Source organism: Bos indicus, chromosome 1 (genome assembly GCF_029378745.1).
Source record: "Bos indicus isolate NIAB-ARS_2022 breed Sahiwal x Tharparkar chromosome 1, NIAB-ARS_B.indTharparkar_mat_pri_1.0, whole genome shotgun sequence".
NCBI classification, from domain to species: domain Eukaryota; kingdom Metazoa; phylum Chordata; class Mammalia; order Artiodactyla; family Bovidae; genus Bos; species Bos indicus.
This window is the reverse complement of record NC_091760.1, coordinates 18,673,411-18,691,056: the sequence shown is the minus strand read 5'-3', so window position 1 is coordinate 18,691,056 and position 17,646 is coordinate 18,673,411.

Genomic DNA, 17,646 nt, shown 5'->3' with positions numbered 1-17,646 from the left:
TTTACATAACAAAAGGAAGAGCATCAGGGGAGGGAAGATAAAGGTAAAATAAAAATTTTAACTGTCATATTGTTAATTGATATGAATTAACAGTTTATTCAAAGTAATAATAGCATCTGTATTCAGTTGCATGCTTGCATATTAGTGAAACAAATGACAGCAATGATAAAAGTGATGGGAGGAAGGAATTAGGATTATTTTCTTATTATAAGGCACTTGCACTACCTGAGGAACAGTGTAGTATTACTTAAATGTGGACTTAGTTGTAAATATATACTGCAAAGACTAGGGCAACCACTAAATATAGTTCAAAAATTAGTATAATTGATATGCTAAGAAAAGAAAATGAAATCATTTAAAAAGCTCAGTTTAAAACCTAAAAGGAGAGGAAAAAAGGGGGGAAACAAAAATAGAAGCAAAGGACACAGAAATTATTATGGTAAATGTTAATTCAATCATATCAATAATTCCATTAAATGTTAATGATACTTCAACAACATATTAGCAATTTTGCAATGTATATAAAGAATTAGACACAGATCAAATGGGATTTATCAGTTATGCAAGTAGAATTTCAACAATATGAATTCTGGAAAAGGCAAAACTATACAGACAGTAATAGGATTTTAGAGCAGTACTCTGTGAATCTATATAAGTTGATATATGTCATTATAAATTTGCCCAAAGTCACAGAATGCATAACACTGGGAATTTACAGAATTCAAACTATAGACTTTGGGTGATACTGATGTGCCAATGTAGGTGCATTGATTGTAACAAAAGTATGATTCAGGGGCCAGCTGATAGTGGGAGAAGGTATGCATGTGTTGGGTAAGGGATACACCAAAGCCATCTGTACCTTCCACTGTTTTGCTATAAATGTAAAAGTGCTTTAAAGTAAATTAAAATTACTTTAAATCAGTAAGTAATTAACTCATTTGGATTATTCGCTAGACCAATGGTTAATAGCTTCAGTTCAGTTCAGTTGCTCAGCCGTGTCCGACTCTTTGGGACCCCATGAATCGCAGCGCGCCAGGCCTCCCTGTCCATCACCAACTCCCGGAGTTCACTCAGACTCAGGTCCATCGAGTCAGTGATGTCATCCAGCCGTATCATCCTCTGTCGTCCCCTTCTCCTCCTTCCCATAATCCCTCCCAGGATCAGAGTCTTTTCCAATGAGTCAACTCTTTGCATGAGGTGGCCAAAGTACAGGAGTTTCAGCTTTAGCATCATTACTTCCAAAGAAATCCCAGGACTGATCTCCTTCAGAATGGATTGATTGGATCTGCTTGCAGTCCAAGGGACTCTCAAGAGTCTTCTCCAACACCACAGAGCAAAAGCATCAATTCTACAGTGCTCAGCTATCTTCACAGTCCAACTCTCACATCCATCATTGACCACAGGATAAACCATAGCCTTGACTAAACGAACCTTTGTTGGCAAAGTAATGTCTCTGCTTTTGAATACGCTATCTAAGTTGGTCATAACTTTCCTTCCAAGGAGTAAGCATCTTTTAATTTCATGGCTGCAGTCACCATCTGCAGTGATTTTGGAGCCCAAAAAATAAAGTATGACACTGTTTCCACTGTTTCCCCATCTATTTCCCATGAAGTGATGGGACCAGAAGCCATGATCTTAGTTTTATGAATGTTGAGCTTTAAGCCAACTGTTTCACTCTCCTCTTTCCCTTTCATCCAGGGGCTTTTTAGTTCCTCTTCACTTTCTGCCATAAGGGTGGTGTCATCTGCATATCTGAGGTTATTGATATTTCTCCTGGCAATCTTAATTCCAGCTTGTGCTTCTTCCAGCCCAGCGTTTCTCATGATGTACTTTGCATATGGGTTAAATAGGCAGGGTGACAATATACACCCTTGACATACTCCTTTTCCTATTTGGAACCAGTCTGTTGTTCCATTTCCAGTTCTAACTATTGCTTCCTGAACTACATATAGGTTTCTCAAGAGGCAGGTCAGGTGGTCTGGTATTCCCATCTCTTTCAGAATTTCCCACAGTTTATTGTGATCCACACAGTCAAAGGCTTTGGCATAGTCAATAAAGCAGAAATAGATGTTATTCTGGAACTCTCTTGCTTTTTCAATGATCCAGCAGATGTTGGTAATTTGATCTCTGGTTCCTCCGTCTTTTCTAAAACAAGCTTGAACATCTGGAAGTTCACAGTTCACATATTGCTGAAGCCTGGCTTGGAGAATTTTGAGCATTACTTTATTAGCATGTGAGATGAGTGCAATTGTGCGGTAGTTTGAGCATTCTTTGGCATTGCCTTTCTTTGGGATTGGAATGAAAACTGACCTTTTCCAGTCCTGTGGCCACTGCTGAGTTTTCCAAATTTGTTGGCATATTGAGTGTAGCACTTTCACAGCATCATCTTTCAGGATTTGGAATAGCTCAACTGGAATTCCATCACCTCCACTAGCTTTGTTCGTAGTGATGCTTTCTAAGGCCCACTTGACTTCACATTCCAGGATGTCTGGCTTTATGTCAGTGATCACACCATTGTGATTATCTGGGTCATGAAGATCTTTTTGTACAGTTCTTCTGTGTATTCTTGCCACCTCTTCTTAATATATCTTCTGCTTCTGTTCGGTCCATACCATTTCTGTCCTTTATCGAGCCCACCTTTGCATGAAATGTTCCCTTGGTATCTCTAATTTTCTTGAAGAGATCTCTAGTCTTTCCCATTCTGTTGTTTTCCTCTATTTCTTTGCATTGATCGCTGAGGAAGGCTTTCTCATCTCTTCTTGCTATTCTTTGGAACTCTGCATTCAGATGCTTATATCTATCCTTTTCTGCTTTGCTTTTCACTTCTCTTCTTTTCACAGCTATTTGTAAGGCCTCCTCAGACAGCCATTTTGCTTTTTTGCACTTTTTTTCCATGGGGATGGTCTTGATCCCTGTCTCATGGCACAATGTCATGAACCTCCGTCCATAGTTCATCAGGCACTCTATCTATCAGATCTAGTCCCTTAAATCTATTTCTCACTTCCACTGTATAGTCATAAGGAATTTGATTTAGGTCATATCTGAATGGTCTAGTGGTTTTCCCTACTTTCTTCAATTTAAGTCTGAATTTGGCATTAAGGAATTCATGATCTGAACCACAGTCAGCTCCTGGTCTTGTTTTTGCTGACTGTATAGAGCTTCTCCATCTTTGGCTGCAAAGAATATAATCAATCTGATTTCGGTGTTGACCATCTGGTGATGTCCATGTGTAGAGTCTTCTCTTGTATTGTTGGAAGAGGGTGTTTGCTATGACCAGTGCATTTTCTTGGCAAAACTCTATTAGTCTTTGCCCTGCTTCATTCCGTATTCCAAGGCCAAATTTGCCTGTTACTCCAGGTGTTTCTTGACTTCCTACTTTTGCATTCCAGTCCCCTATAATGTAAAGGACATCTTTTTTGGGTCTTAGTTCTAAAAGGTCTTGTAGGTCTTCATAGAACCATTCAACTTCAGCTTCTTCAGCATTACTGGTTGGGGCATAGACTTGGATTACTGTGATATTGAATGGTTTGCCTTGGAAATGAACAGAGATCATTCTGTCGTTTTTGAGATTGCATCCAAGTACTGCATTTCAGACTCTTTTTTTGACCATAATGGCTACTCCATTTCTTCTAAGGGATTCCTGCCCACAGTAGTAGATATAATGGTCATCTGAGTTAAATTCACCCATTCCAGTCCATTTTAGTTCGCTGATTCCTAGAATGTCAACATTCACTCTTGCCATCTCCTGTTTGACCACTTCCAATTTGCCTTGGTTCATGGACCTAACATTCCAGGTTCCTATGCAATACTGCTTTTTAAAGCATCGGACCTTGCTTCTATCACCAGTCACATCCACAACTGGGTATTGTTTTTGCTTTGGCTCCATCCCTTCATTCTTTCTGGAGTTATTTTCTCCACTGATCTCCAGTAGCATATTGGGCACCTACTGACCTGGAGAGTTCCTCTTTCAGTATCCTATCATTTTGCCTTTTCATACTGTTCATGGGGTTCTCAAGGCAAGAATACTGAAGTGGTTTGCCATTCCCTTCTCCAGTGGACCACATTCTGTCAGACCTCTCCACCATGACCCGCCTGTCTTGGGTGGCCCCATGGGCATGGCTTAATTTCATTGAGTTAGACAAGGGTGTGGTCCTATTGTGATTAGATTGACTATAGTTTTCTGTGAGTATGGTTTCAGTGTGTCTGCCCTCTGATGCCCTCTTGCAACACCTACCATCTTACTTGGGTTTCTCTTACCTTGGACATGGGATATGTCTTCACGGCCACCCCAGCAAAGCGCAGCCACTACTCCTTAACTTGGACGAGGGGTATCTGCTCTTCGCTGCCCCTCCTGACCTTGAACGTGGAATAGCTCCTCGAGGCCTTCCTGCGCCCGCGCAGCCACTGCTCCGTGGACATGGGGTTGCTCCTCCCAGCCTCCACCCCTGGCCTTGGCATGGAGTAGCTCCTCCCAACCATAAGATAAACCTAATATTTGAGAATAGCATTCTCTTCAGAAAACGATCACTTTGAAAAGCTTCCCCAATTTTTTTTTTTTTTAAAGAGTGAGGAACATTGTCTTGGAGTATGTAAAAAGTATGATTGTTCTAAAATTTGTAAAACTCTGGAACCTCTTATAAAACTGATCTCAAAATCTGCAGGGTCATGTATTAATGTTCCCATATGAGATCTTAAGTTACATATGTCATTATAAATGTCATATGGTACGTAACATATTAGAATTATATAAAATTCATGAAAAGTTATTTTGCCAGGATAAGCCTTCTTGTTTCATTCAGATACTCAACAGATTGGAAGCTGACCACCTACTTCAGTGAGGGCGACTTCACTCTTTCTGTTTATTCAAATACTAATCTCTTCCATAAACAACCTCACAAAAACATCTGGAAATAATGTTTTACCAGATATCTGGGTATCTCTTAGCCCAGTCAAACTGACACAAAAAATTAACCACCACAGTCACCCAGAAGACATGCTATGCTACCCGACAAAGATCATCATAAATAACCTTTCAGTTTACTGATACGTAGTTAGATTTAGTAAATAAAAATACAGGATGCAATATTTGAGACATTTTTATATCCCCCAAAATGTTTGTTTACCTGAAGTTCAAACATAGCTGGCTTTCCTGTTATTTAACTGATAACCCTACCCTCTCTGATCTTTGTATGCATTATTATTAATGGTGGTGGTGGTTTAGTCACTAAGTCATGTTTGACTCTTGCAACTCCATGGACTATAGTCTGCCAGAATCCTCTGTCCAGGCAAGCTTACTGGAGTGGGTTGCCATTTCCTTCTCCAGGTGATCTTCATGACTCAGGGACTGAACCCGCGTATCCTGCATTGCAGGTGGATTCTTTACCAACTGAGTCACCAGGGAAGCCCATTATTGTTAATGCATTTTATCTATTCTCCTCCTTGTTATTCTACTGAAAAAAAAAAAAAAATCAACATTTCTTCTTTTCAATAACAATTTGAGATCTGGAAAGGAAATAGTGCTCAAAGAGAAATCATAGACAGGAGCATTAAAAGTAGGGCTTTTAAAAGAAACAGCTATTTAAGAATAGAAAGATATTTCTTCCTTGAGCATAAGAATTTATTTGAAAACATTCAGTTGGCTTTTCAAGATTCATGTTATATTGCTTTAAAATAATTTTACTTTTTTTAGTGGAAATTAATGACACTTGGAAAAGTACAATTAAAATGCTTCTGCAAAATTTATCTCTTAAAATATATTCAAGAAATCTCTCTTGAATAAGGAAGACTAGGAGCTTCCCTGGTGGATCAGATGGTAAAGAATCAGCCTGCAATGCAGGAGACCTTGATTTTTCAAAAAAAATAGCAGTGGTGTCATCTCTTGGAGAAATGGAAAAAAACCTTCATTAATCATCTACTAGCGAAATTATTTCCAAAAATACATTTTATCCACTAGTAAATATTGAATTGTTTAATTTAATGATTCAAGTTTGAAGCCATCACAATGACGACATAATCCTATTAAAGTTATTTAAATTAAGTGCTAGTTGGTTTCCATAGGTGTTAAAATGGCTGATCACATCTCTCTGTTTTGGGTTCTTACAAGTTAAGGAGGGCTCCACCGGGGATGCAAGTATAAAGTTTACAACTTCCACGTGCATTTTTTCACAATGAAATGTTTCTGCTAAACTGAATCAGAGGCTTTGCACAGGCCTAAGGTCAAATGAAGTTTTCATTTTCCTCTCTGTTGAACTGAAGACAGCTGCACCCACACAGTGGACCTTCCCTCCAGCAGCAACCTACGAAGTTAGCCTCTCTATGGGCCTTGCAATGGCAATTGTGAATAATGTTAGAAAGTCTGGCAGCTTTTAAAGTTCCCTACAAGGGTGAGGATGCTAGCAGAATTTCAGTTCAGATGAATAATCAGAGGCTATGTTGACATGTATAGTCTTTAAATGCTTTGTCTTTTCAGAGGCCCAACAAACGTTTCTCAGCAGGCTGTGAAGCCCATTCCAGTCTTTCAAACACTGGCTTGCCTGAACCAAGACCTATGTCCTGAGGACACATCTGTTCAAGTGAAATTACAGAGAAGAAGGACAAATCCCTTCCAGAATATATTTAAAGTTACTGAAGTTATTGAAAAGTTATTGTTCATCCAGATAACACTAGTACACCGAGGCAAATGGAAACGTGAAAAGCTGGAATAATTTAGGACACTGATTTCTTACTTAGTTCTTTGTTCTTGTCCTGTAATTGACCATGCTGATGAGATCAGTCTGCTAACAAATGGCTTTACTGTATACTATCCATGTCTGGTTCACTGATGCTATATTAAGGCTGAGGTCAGAGTATCTTCTTAGTTCCCTTTCCCATACTACTGCAACTTTCCTATCACCTAGCTGCAGGATGAGAATAAATTCTGTTTTGTGTTCCTCATATTTTTGTTTATTATCATATTCACAAGTTTTAAGCCACGTATATTTTCACATATTCTGATGTTTGAAGGTGAGTTGAGTATTACAACTCAGAATTACAAAGTATTGATTGCACTGATCTTAATAAAAGTGCAAGTTTAGTCACTCAGTAGTGTCTGACTCTTTGCAACCCCATAGATTGTATACTATCAGGGTCCTCCATCCATGGGACTTTCCAGGCAAGAGTACTGGAGTGGGTTTCCATTTCCTTCTGCAGAGGATCTTTCCGACCCAGGGATTAAACCTGGGTCTCTCACATTGTAGGCAGACACTGTACTGTCTGAGCTACCAGGGAAGTTCCTAAATGAAAGGCTGGAGTGAAAGTTTAGTTGCTCATATTTTAATAAAGAGTGTTACTGTTTTTCCTTTCTTGATTGTCACAAAGCAACACCTAAAGAAATATGGTAGTTTGTATGAGGTAACCATTATTAGCCATTAATGTGTTTCATTTGCCAGTCTTATTGATATGATGATTTTTTCAAGTCCTCCTGCTGCTGCTGCTGCTAAGTCGCTTCAGTTGTGTCCAACTCTGTGCGACCCCAGAGACGGCAGCCCACCAGGCTCCCCAGTCCCTGGGATTCTCCAGGTAAGAACACTGGAGTGAGTTGCCATTCCCTTCTTCAATGCATGAAAGTGAAAAATGAAAGTTAAGTCACTCAGTCGTGTGTGACTCTTAACGACCCCACGGACTGCAGCCTACCAGGCTCCTCCGTCCATAGGATTTTCCAAGCAAGAGTACTGGAGTGGGGTGCCATTGCCTTCTCCATTCATGTCCTCCTATATTGTGTGATTTCCCCAAGTCTAATATTTAGCTTCTGGTGGTGATGCTGTTGTGTGTATTTTTTTTACTTGCATGTTAATGGACACTTGGAGATAGAAATTTTGGGTGGTTTAATTGTTCTTTCAACTTTATCATTAGTATAAAATTATCTTCAGTTGGTATCCCTTCCTATTTATTGCTGCTGCTGCTGCTAAGTGGCTTCAGTCGTGTCCGACTCTGTGCGACCCCATAGACGGCAGCCCACCAGGCTTCCCCGTCCCTGGGATTCTCCAGGCAAGAACAATGGAGTGGGTTGCCATTTCCTTCTCCAATGTATGAAAGTGGAAAGTAAAGCCGCTCAGTCGTGTCCGACTCTAGCGACCCCATGGACTGCAGCCTATCAGGCTCCTCCATCCATGGGATTTTCCAGGCAAAAGTACTGGAGTGGGGTGCCATTGCATTCTCCCCTATTTATTGCATATCTTAGAAAAATACACCAGAATTTCCCTTTGGCTTCTCTACCTCAGAGGAGGCAAAGAAAGAACCCAGAAACATGTTCAAATGGAGTGACTTTTGGAACAGAGACTTGTCAAAATGCTGTTATTACTCTTTTTGACACCTCTAATTATTTCTCATACTCCAAAATTAAATTTGTTTTTCTAAAATTTTAAAGATTGTCTAAGTATTGACATACATGATATAATACTGTTGACATAAATGATTTTTTTTTCAGATTTTCACTCCTTCTTTGGAAAACTTCCTAGAACATAGCAATTAAGTAATAACAAATTCTAACAAATATTGTATTATTGATGTGTAAGTAAAAAAATGTAAAAATTATAAATCTATAGGAAATAAAATAATTGCTTTTAAAATCAAAGGTTTTTCTTTTTCAGTACAAAGGGTTTTGATTTCTTAAAAAATTCCAAATTATTTTTTACTGAAGACCTGTTTTCAGAGTAGTTGTAATATGCATGTTTACACACATATGGTTGAGGAATTTGTTCTATTATTATCTATTAACTTTCTAGCACTTTATTTTCTTTGATTTTATATAAACTATTAATGTCAAAAATAAAAATATACTAAGTTTAAGTTCAATTATATAGTAGCAAACCCCAAAGTATTACTTCATGGCAAATAGAAGGGGAAACAATGGAAACAGTGACAGTCTTTATTTTTTTGGGTTCCAAAATCACTGCAGATGATGACTGCAGCCATGAAATTAAAAGATGCTTACTCCTTGGAAGGAAAGTTACGACCAACCTAGACAGCATATTAAAAAGCAGAGATGTTACTTTGCCAACAAAGGTCTGTCTAGTCATAGCTATGATTTTTCCAGTAGTCATGTATGGATGTGAGAATTGGACTATAAAAAAGCTGAGCACCAAAGAACTGATGCTTTTTAACTGTGGTGTTGGAGAAGAGTCCCTTGGACTGCAAGGAGATCAATCCAGTCAATCCTAAAGGAAATCAGTCCTGATTATTCATTGGAAGGACGGATGCTGAAGCTGAAACTCCAATACTTTGGCCACCTGATGTGAAGAACTGATTCATTTGAAAAGATCCTGATGCTAGGAAAGACTGAAGCAGGATGAGAAGGGGATGACAGAGGATGAGATGGCTGGATGGCATCACCGACTCAATGGACATGAGTTTCAGTAAACTCCAGGAGTTGGTGATGAACAGGGAGGACTGATATGCTGCAATATATGGGGTTGCAAAGAGTCAGACACGACTGAGCGACTGAACTGAACTGAGCCCCAAAGTACTTTTATGTACCCCTGCATTTCTGAAGGTAAACTAATTAAGTATAGAAGGAAAGTGAATAGAGAAGAGATGGAAACAATCTTGTGTGCATATGTGCTAATTTGCTTCAGTCATGTCCACCTCTTTGTGACCGTATGGATCATTGCTCTCCAGGCTCCTCTGTCCATGGGATTCTCCAGGAAAGAATACTAGAGTGAGTTGCCATGCTCTCCTCCAGGAGATCTTCCTGACCCAGGGATTGAACACGTGTCTCTTATGTCTCCTGCATTGGCAGTCTTGTCCTTTACCACTAGTGCCCCCTGGGAAGCACACGATTAAATGTTGGAGCTTACTTAGCAAATATATTGAGTACAATTATGAGAACATCATAAAGATTGGGGAAACATAAATAGTGAATGAAATAAATTATTTTTTCATATTTATGGACTGAAGCATTAGTGCTCCTTTATATTTACTAAAAATTCAAAATAAATATGAATTTTGTTGTTTTGTACAAAATGTTACCACCCCACTGACATCCTATAGTTTATGTATGAATAGATGAACAAAAAAATGTCTGTATAGTTTTAAGTAAAATGGCATTAATTTATACCATCAATGACAAACTGTGGCCTTGGAAGGTGACATATTATCTAAGCCCTTACCAGTGGTAACACATGTAAACTCCAGGAAAAAAAAGTATATATATACATCAATATATGTAGAATATATTTGAAATTTTGTATATAAGTGTGTACATATGCATTAACAACTTTACTAAGATATAATTGACATACATGTGCATGACCACATTCAATTTCAGGACATTTTCATCACCCTCAAATAAACCCTCTAGTACTCACCTCCTCAACTCCTGCCAACCTTAGACAACCACTAATCTGTTTTCCATCTCTAAATTTTTAATTAAGATATATTCTAAGGTTTTTCCCCTCAATGTGAATATTGTCTTCATGGGGGGAAAATAGTTTCAACAGAATTAAAATGATTTAAATTATATCTATAAAATAGATTAGGCAGAAAGGGAGACATAGGGAAAACCTGGCAATTAGCATCTCAGTATGCTGTCCATTATACTAATAAGTACACCATTCAGAAACCTAAATAAAGGAGAAAATTGCTTTCTGTAAATTGGACCACTGTAAGCACACACAGACATGCAGTTAATACAAAGATGGAAGGATGTATTCATTAGGCATTTTTGTGCTATAAAATAAGGTCTATTTTTACTCAGAGACATTAATGGAAAACTGTTTGATGCAACTTTTTGTACACAAAAGAAATATTAGAACTTGTGAAAAATGACAGTTTTTCATTTTTCCATATTTTAAAATATATAACAACTGAATTTTAAGTGATTACCTTATCAAATTATTACACAAAACAGCATAATACAATAATAATATACTTTTTTCATGGATATAAGTCATTCTTCTTCATAAATGTCTATGTTTCACTCCTAAACGTTATCTTGAGTGATTATCTACCTTGGCATAGATACTTGTCCTCATCTAGCTGCTAAGCTCAGTCAACATATTTGCTCTGCTAAGAAAATGGAAATAAACACATCTCATTATGTCCACCTCTCTGTCGATGATCATGCTATAAATTCATTTTCATCCTCTCCCAGTCATCCAAGCTAAAACCTAGAATGGTCTGTGGCAGGCATTACTACTCTTTACCTCTTTTTAGCAAAAAAAAATATATATAATTTTGCTCACAGTTCTTGGTTAAAGCAAATTACCTGGACAGATCTCACTTTAAAACACACGCTGTTTGTCTTTGCCAGACAATGTCTTAGTGTCAGTATTTGATTTTTTACGTTCCTTTTTCTTGCATCATTGCATTTCCTTAAAATTTTAAAAGAAAGTTGTCAATACTTTACACCACCACCCCCTGTCAAATACACTGAAGTTTGATTGACATTGCACTGAATCAAAAGACTTATTTCAAGAGAAATGACAATTGTAACAAAGTTTAGAAGGCCAACCCAGGAACATGTCATATTCTTTCATTTCTCTAGATATTTTATAATGATTTATCCATTTCTGTGTAGAGGTTTTACACAACTTTTAGCTGATTTATTTATAAGTGTTTCTGTTGTTATTGAACTTTTACATGTAAAAATGTGCACAAGTGCATGCTCAGTTGCTCAGTTTCTCAGTTGTGTCCGCTCTTTGCATCTCAATGGACTGTAGACTGTCAGGCTCTTCTATCCATGGAATTTTTCAGGCAGCAACACTGGAGTGGGTTGTCATTTCCAAAAAAAAGCATTTTCTAAATCTCTCTTGCTGATATATAGAAACAAAATTGATTTTTGTTGATTGAAGTTGTTTTGAGCAATCTTGCTAAATTCCTGAATAATTCAAATAGTAGGACTGCATATTTATAGATTTGCTTCATGTATAGTCATTAGATCTTCAAATACTCCTTTTTCATGTTTTTACCTATTTTTTTTCCTCAATTAATTTTGGCCTGAAAATAATGGGAAATGGTATTTCTCCTATGAATTAGGCCTCCAGCTTAAACAAGAGATGGCACAAGCAGTGAGAAGAGATTTGGTCTGAAACTTATAGTTCAGCTATAGCTCAGGACAGCTATATGATACTAGGGAAGTCATTTCAGCTTTATACTTACTTTCTTCATCCATAAAATAATGTTAGTTAAAGAGATTTCTCAATTATAACATTACAAATTTTGATCTATAACTCTTTGTCAGAAGATTTTAAATTTTACTTCTATGAAATATCTTAACATCTTAATAGCAAAGTAAACTTGAAGTCTGACTTCAAAAGAGCTGTATTTCCTGATGTCATTAAGAATAAAAAAAGCCCACAAAGAGCATGCGTACTTAAATTATCCTGAAAGATTGATTTTTTCAGGCTTGTCCAACCTACCCACATAGGTCTTGCAAAAATTTTTCGTATTGCAAATGTTTCAATGGATTATAATTTTTTGTATTCTTGGTAACATTAATCTCATTAATACTTTTATGCACACACAGACATATACCCACACACATATATTAAAGTTTTGAATCCATGGAGACAGGCTTTAGAGTCGAGTGCTGTTTCTTTGAAATATTGAAACCTAAATGGACAGCACTTACTGAAAATAAGACTGACATCACCACCCCATTCCACACACCATATGTCACTGAATAGCCTCCAGTCTCTGCCAAAATGTAATTCAAACCAGTGACCTAGAAATAAAAGACTACATATCCCATTACGAACCAATCCCCTGAGCCATTCGGTCTCTACTCAGTAATATTTTGATAAATCATTTTCATTTGTATTGATGAGCTGTTAATGCAAATTGTAAGTAAAAGGACAGTTGACTTTTATTAGCACAGACATGAATATATAATATGTGACACCAAAAATTCCATGCTTATTGCCCAATAGGATACAATATAACTCATTCACCAGGGGAAAAGATGAAATACTAATCATTTTACAGAATTTCATGCAATCATATTTTTATACCACATTTAATGTCTTTTATGTTTTCTAAACAACTGGTTAATGGCAGATAAAATTTGCAGAATTGGGATTCCACTCTGTGTAATTTTTTTTTAAATATGCTAAATAATAAGGGGTAGTTCTAATGATGGAGAGATTTTTAATAACTCCTAGTTACTTTTAAAAGTCTAAGAAAAGCCATAACGGACAGGGGCAGAGAGAATCATCTCATATGTACAGCTTCACAATTAGATATGTAAACTTTAACCAAACTGAGGGTGAATCATCTGAGCTGTGAAAATGGAAACATTGTGTAAAGATGCTGGGAGGGATTGGGGGCAGGAGGAGAAGAGGAGGACAGAGGATGAGATGGCTGGATGGCATCACCGACTTGATGCACATGAGTTTGAGTGAACTCTGGGAGTTGGTGATAGACAGAGAGGCCTGGCGTGCTGTGATTCATGGGGTTGCAAAGAGTCAGACACGACTAAGTGACTGAACTGAACTGACTGAACTGAAAGACTCATCTAAGGATGAGGGCATTGAAGTCACAACAGACTCGTCTATCATATAAGCAGAGTAACTCATAATGTCCCCAATAAAGAAATGGAATTAGCCATCCTCTTTTGCCATAGCAAAAGGGTCTCTTGGAATTAAGTCCACTGTTGTATCGGAAGTGCTGGGAGGGTGAATCCTCACACCAGTAGGCTCAGAGCACCTCTTAAACCAGCAGCCTATTTTCTCAACACCACATCCTCCACTCCCTTTGCTTTTCTAAATTATCACAACCAGCGCTGCTATACTTTCACTTATTAAAAAATCTAAATATGAAGAGCTGTCTTTTAAGCTATTTACAACTCACACTGTCTGTGGTCTCCTTTGTCTCCAAGCTCTTTGTAAGAACACAAGTGGTATTGCTTTGTGTATTATGCAAACTCAAGACAAGTTTAGTTCCATAAAGGAAAAGCATATATAAAACGGGAGGAAATATTCTCATAAAACTCTTGAAAATAAGAAAATTACCAATTTTGTTTGTGTGGAGGGGCAGCTAATACTGAAATTTCATAATGTGGGAACACAAATCTTAGAAGTACATTTGAGAAACTGTTTTCCAGTATTGATTTCTGGCCATCAAGACCCCATGAATTTGAGTGACCACATCTCCTTTCAGATGAGCCCAAAAGTGCTGGGTTGTCTCTTCTCTTGTCCTGCGTTGTCTTCTCTTTATACTGACCATATCAAAATATCAAAGTTTACATGTTTGTGTTGAGCAGAAGACACTTCTTTCTGGAAGTGAAGAACAAAACCCACCCAGGCAATCCAAAGATCAAAGTGACTTCACCTTAACATGAACTACACTGCTCAAAAGTGCATGTATTTATATAAGGTGACCATATCAGACAGTGCCAGTATACACTTGTGTAATCATTCTGCCCATATGGGTGCTTTCTTTTTTGTTTTTTTAATTCTAACAAATGATTGATAATTTGTATCAAAACATGCCAGTTTTGCTTTACTGGGAGTTTACTTATTACTTTTAGCTTATGCCTTGTTATCATCTAGTTGTATGTCAAGACATACTTGTGAATGGACTTCTCACGTCAGCTCTCAGCTAAATCTCAAAGACAATCACTCCTTGGCAACTCTTTCAATACACAAAGTAACAGCACTTCCTTTCCAAGGATAGCATGCAGGTGCCTAGTGATAAAAAGAATTTCACTCAGAATGTAACTGTCAGGGACTGCCAACTACTTACTGTTTTCAATGATGGCAGGAAAAATACTCATTGCTGCTGCCTCTGCCAACCACCTCATGTGCAAGCCATGGAATCATGGTCTGTGCTGAGATTAGCAGAGAACCATCAAGCTAATAGCCTGGGGATAAGAGGAAAAAGTGAAAAATTATAGATAGGTTATATTAGAAAAATATATCCAGAGAACAGAAGCTGAGCAGACCTACTATAGACTTATCTGAATGCACTTGCTACAGTAGAGTTGTCGTTGCTTGGTATGAATCTATATTTGACATAGTTCACTGTTCAGTAGCAGATTTTTTTAACATTAAATACTGTCTCTAGACTTTCAGCACATAAGGTAAACATATAGACAAAATACATGAGAAAATTCCAATTACAGAAATGGAAGTAAACATATTCAAACTTGATGCTTTCAAATGCTCATTGTCAAGTGAAAGTATGCTAAACAGAAGCTGGTTGTTTCCAGCTTTGTGGCCATTGTCCATAAAGCTGGAATAAATAGTTCTGTGCAGACTTGTGTGTATGTGTTAATATCAGCATTCAAATTAATTGGGCAAATGTGGGTGTGTGTGCTCAGTTGCTTAGTCATGTCCAACTCTTTGTGACCCCACAGCCTATAGCCCATCAGACTCTTCTGTCCATGGGATATTCCTGGCAAGAATACTGGAGTGGGTTGCCATTTCTTCCTCCAGGGGATCTTCCCAACCCAGGGATGGAACCTACATCTCGTGTGTCTTCTGCATTGGCAGGTGGATTCTTTACCACTGAGGCCCTGGAAAAGACCCCGGTTAAGCAAATATTTATTGAGAATAATTGCTGGAGAGGATGGTAAGACTATGTCTTCTAACATGTACCACTGTCACAAAAGATTCTTACTGTATTATAAATACAGCTGGTGCTAGTGATAAAGAACCCATCTGCCAATACAGGAGACCTAAGGGACACAAGTTCAATTCCCGAGTTGGGAAGATCCCCTGGAATAGGAAATGACAACCCACTCCAGTATTCTAGCCTGGAAAATTCCATGGACAGAGGAGCCAGGCAAACTACAGTCCATGGAGTCACAAAGAGTCAGACGTGACTGAAGTGACTTACCACATGGACACACTTATGAGCATAATTGCTGGAGAGTATGGTAAGTCTATATCTTCTAAAGTGTACCATTGTCACACCTGACTCTTACCGTATTATAAATATATTATCTCATTGAGGAACATGAGGGAAAAGATACTGGCTTAAGAAACTTTGAAAATGAGGGCAATCTGTAAAACTAAAGGCAAAAGGAACTACATGTAAGCCCTTAACTCTAAAGGTAATATTTTCCACAGGGGTACAGATTAACAAATATGAAAATATATGTGTCAATCCAATGTATTCAAGAAGAAAAAAAAATGCTTTGTATTTGGTATGGCATGCACATAATTCATTGTTGCATCCAAAGAAGCTGTGATATTGTACCAAGTGAAATAGAGACTGTAGTTGACAAGTTTAAAACATTATGTGTATGTGTGTGTGAATGTTTCCTTTTAGTGTATAAACACAGGAAACTACCTTTCTTATAATTGTGCTGATAGTAAAAATAAATATAAAACTTTCATTATGGCATTCCTGATTCAGTCAGTTCAGTTCAGTCACTCAGTCATGTCTGATTCCTTGTGACCCCATGAATCCCAGCACACCAGGCCTCCCTGTCCATCACCAACTCCTGGAGTTCACTCAGACTCACGTCCATCGAGTCAGTGATGCCATCCAGCCATCTCATCCTCTGTCGTCCCCTTCTCCTCCTGCCCCAATCCCTCCCAGCATCAGAATCTTTTCCAATGAGTCAACTCTTCGCATGAGGTGGTCAAAGTATTGGAGTTTCAGCTTTAGCACCATTCCTTCCAAAGAAATCCCAGGGCTGATCTCCTTCAGAATGAACTGGTTGGATCTCCTTGCAGTCCAAGGGACTCTCAAGAGTCTTCTCCAACACCACAGTTCAAAAGCATCAATTCTTCGGCACTCAGCCTTCTTCACAGTCCAACTCTCACATCCATACATGACCACAGGAAAAACCATAGCCTTGACTAGGCAGACCTTAGTTGACAAAGTAATGTCTCTGCTTTTTAACATGCCATCTAGGTTGGTCATAACTTTTCTTCCAAGGAGTAAGCGTCTTTTAATTTCATGGCTGCAGTCACCATATGCAGTGTATTCCTGATTAGGATGATAAATAATAAGATAACCCATTTAAAATTGCAGAATGTTGCTATAAACATTGGTTTTACTATGTTTTACTTTTGTGTTACGTTTTTTATTACGGATAGCCAGGCTTGGAGCTTATTTATATTCAATGATTTATCCAAGTGGTTGAAATTCAAGTATCTAAGCATGTCAGACTTTAACCTAAACTGTACTGTTGATTTATCTGATCTTAATTCCTCCCATTTCAACTAAAATAAATTAACAGTCATCCATAAAATTGATCTTTGATTGATTGATGATGTCACACCCTTACATTATTCTTGAGACTTCCATAAACTTCTTCATACTTAGCCCAATCTTCATCTCAAGTATCTCTCACAGAGCCTACCACCCAATTAGGGGACTAGTCTGCTCAGGAAGGTTAAACATCACATAGACATGGTAAGATGAATAAAGATGTTAGGTAAGAAAGAGTGTGTGATAACACAGTGATGCACCGAGAGCAGGTAATCAGTAATGGGAAGAGCTGAATTGGAAGCACTAAATGGAACTTGAGGAAATATTAGCTTAAATAATAGGGATGCTAGTGTGCTTCAAGACATATAGCAGCATTGAATGGCAAATGTGTTCCATGTAGATGCATTTTGATTTTAATCTACATAAAATCACTCTATAGCACTTTATGTGGCTTTCTACTACAACATTTATTATTTTTTGTTACGGTTATTTACAGGCTTTACTTTC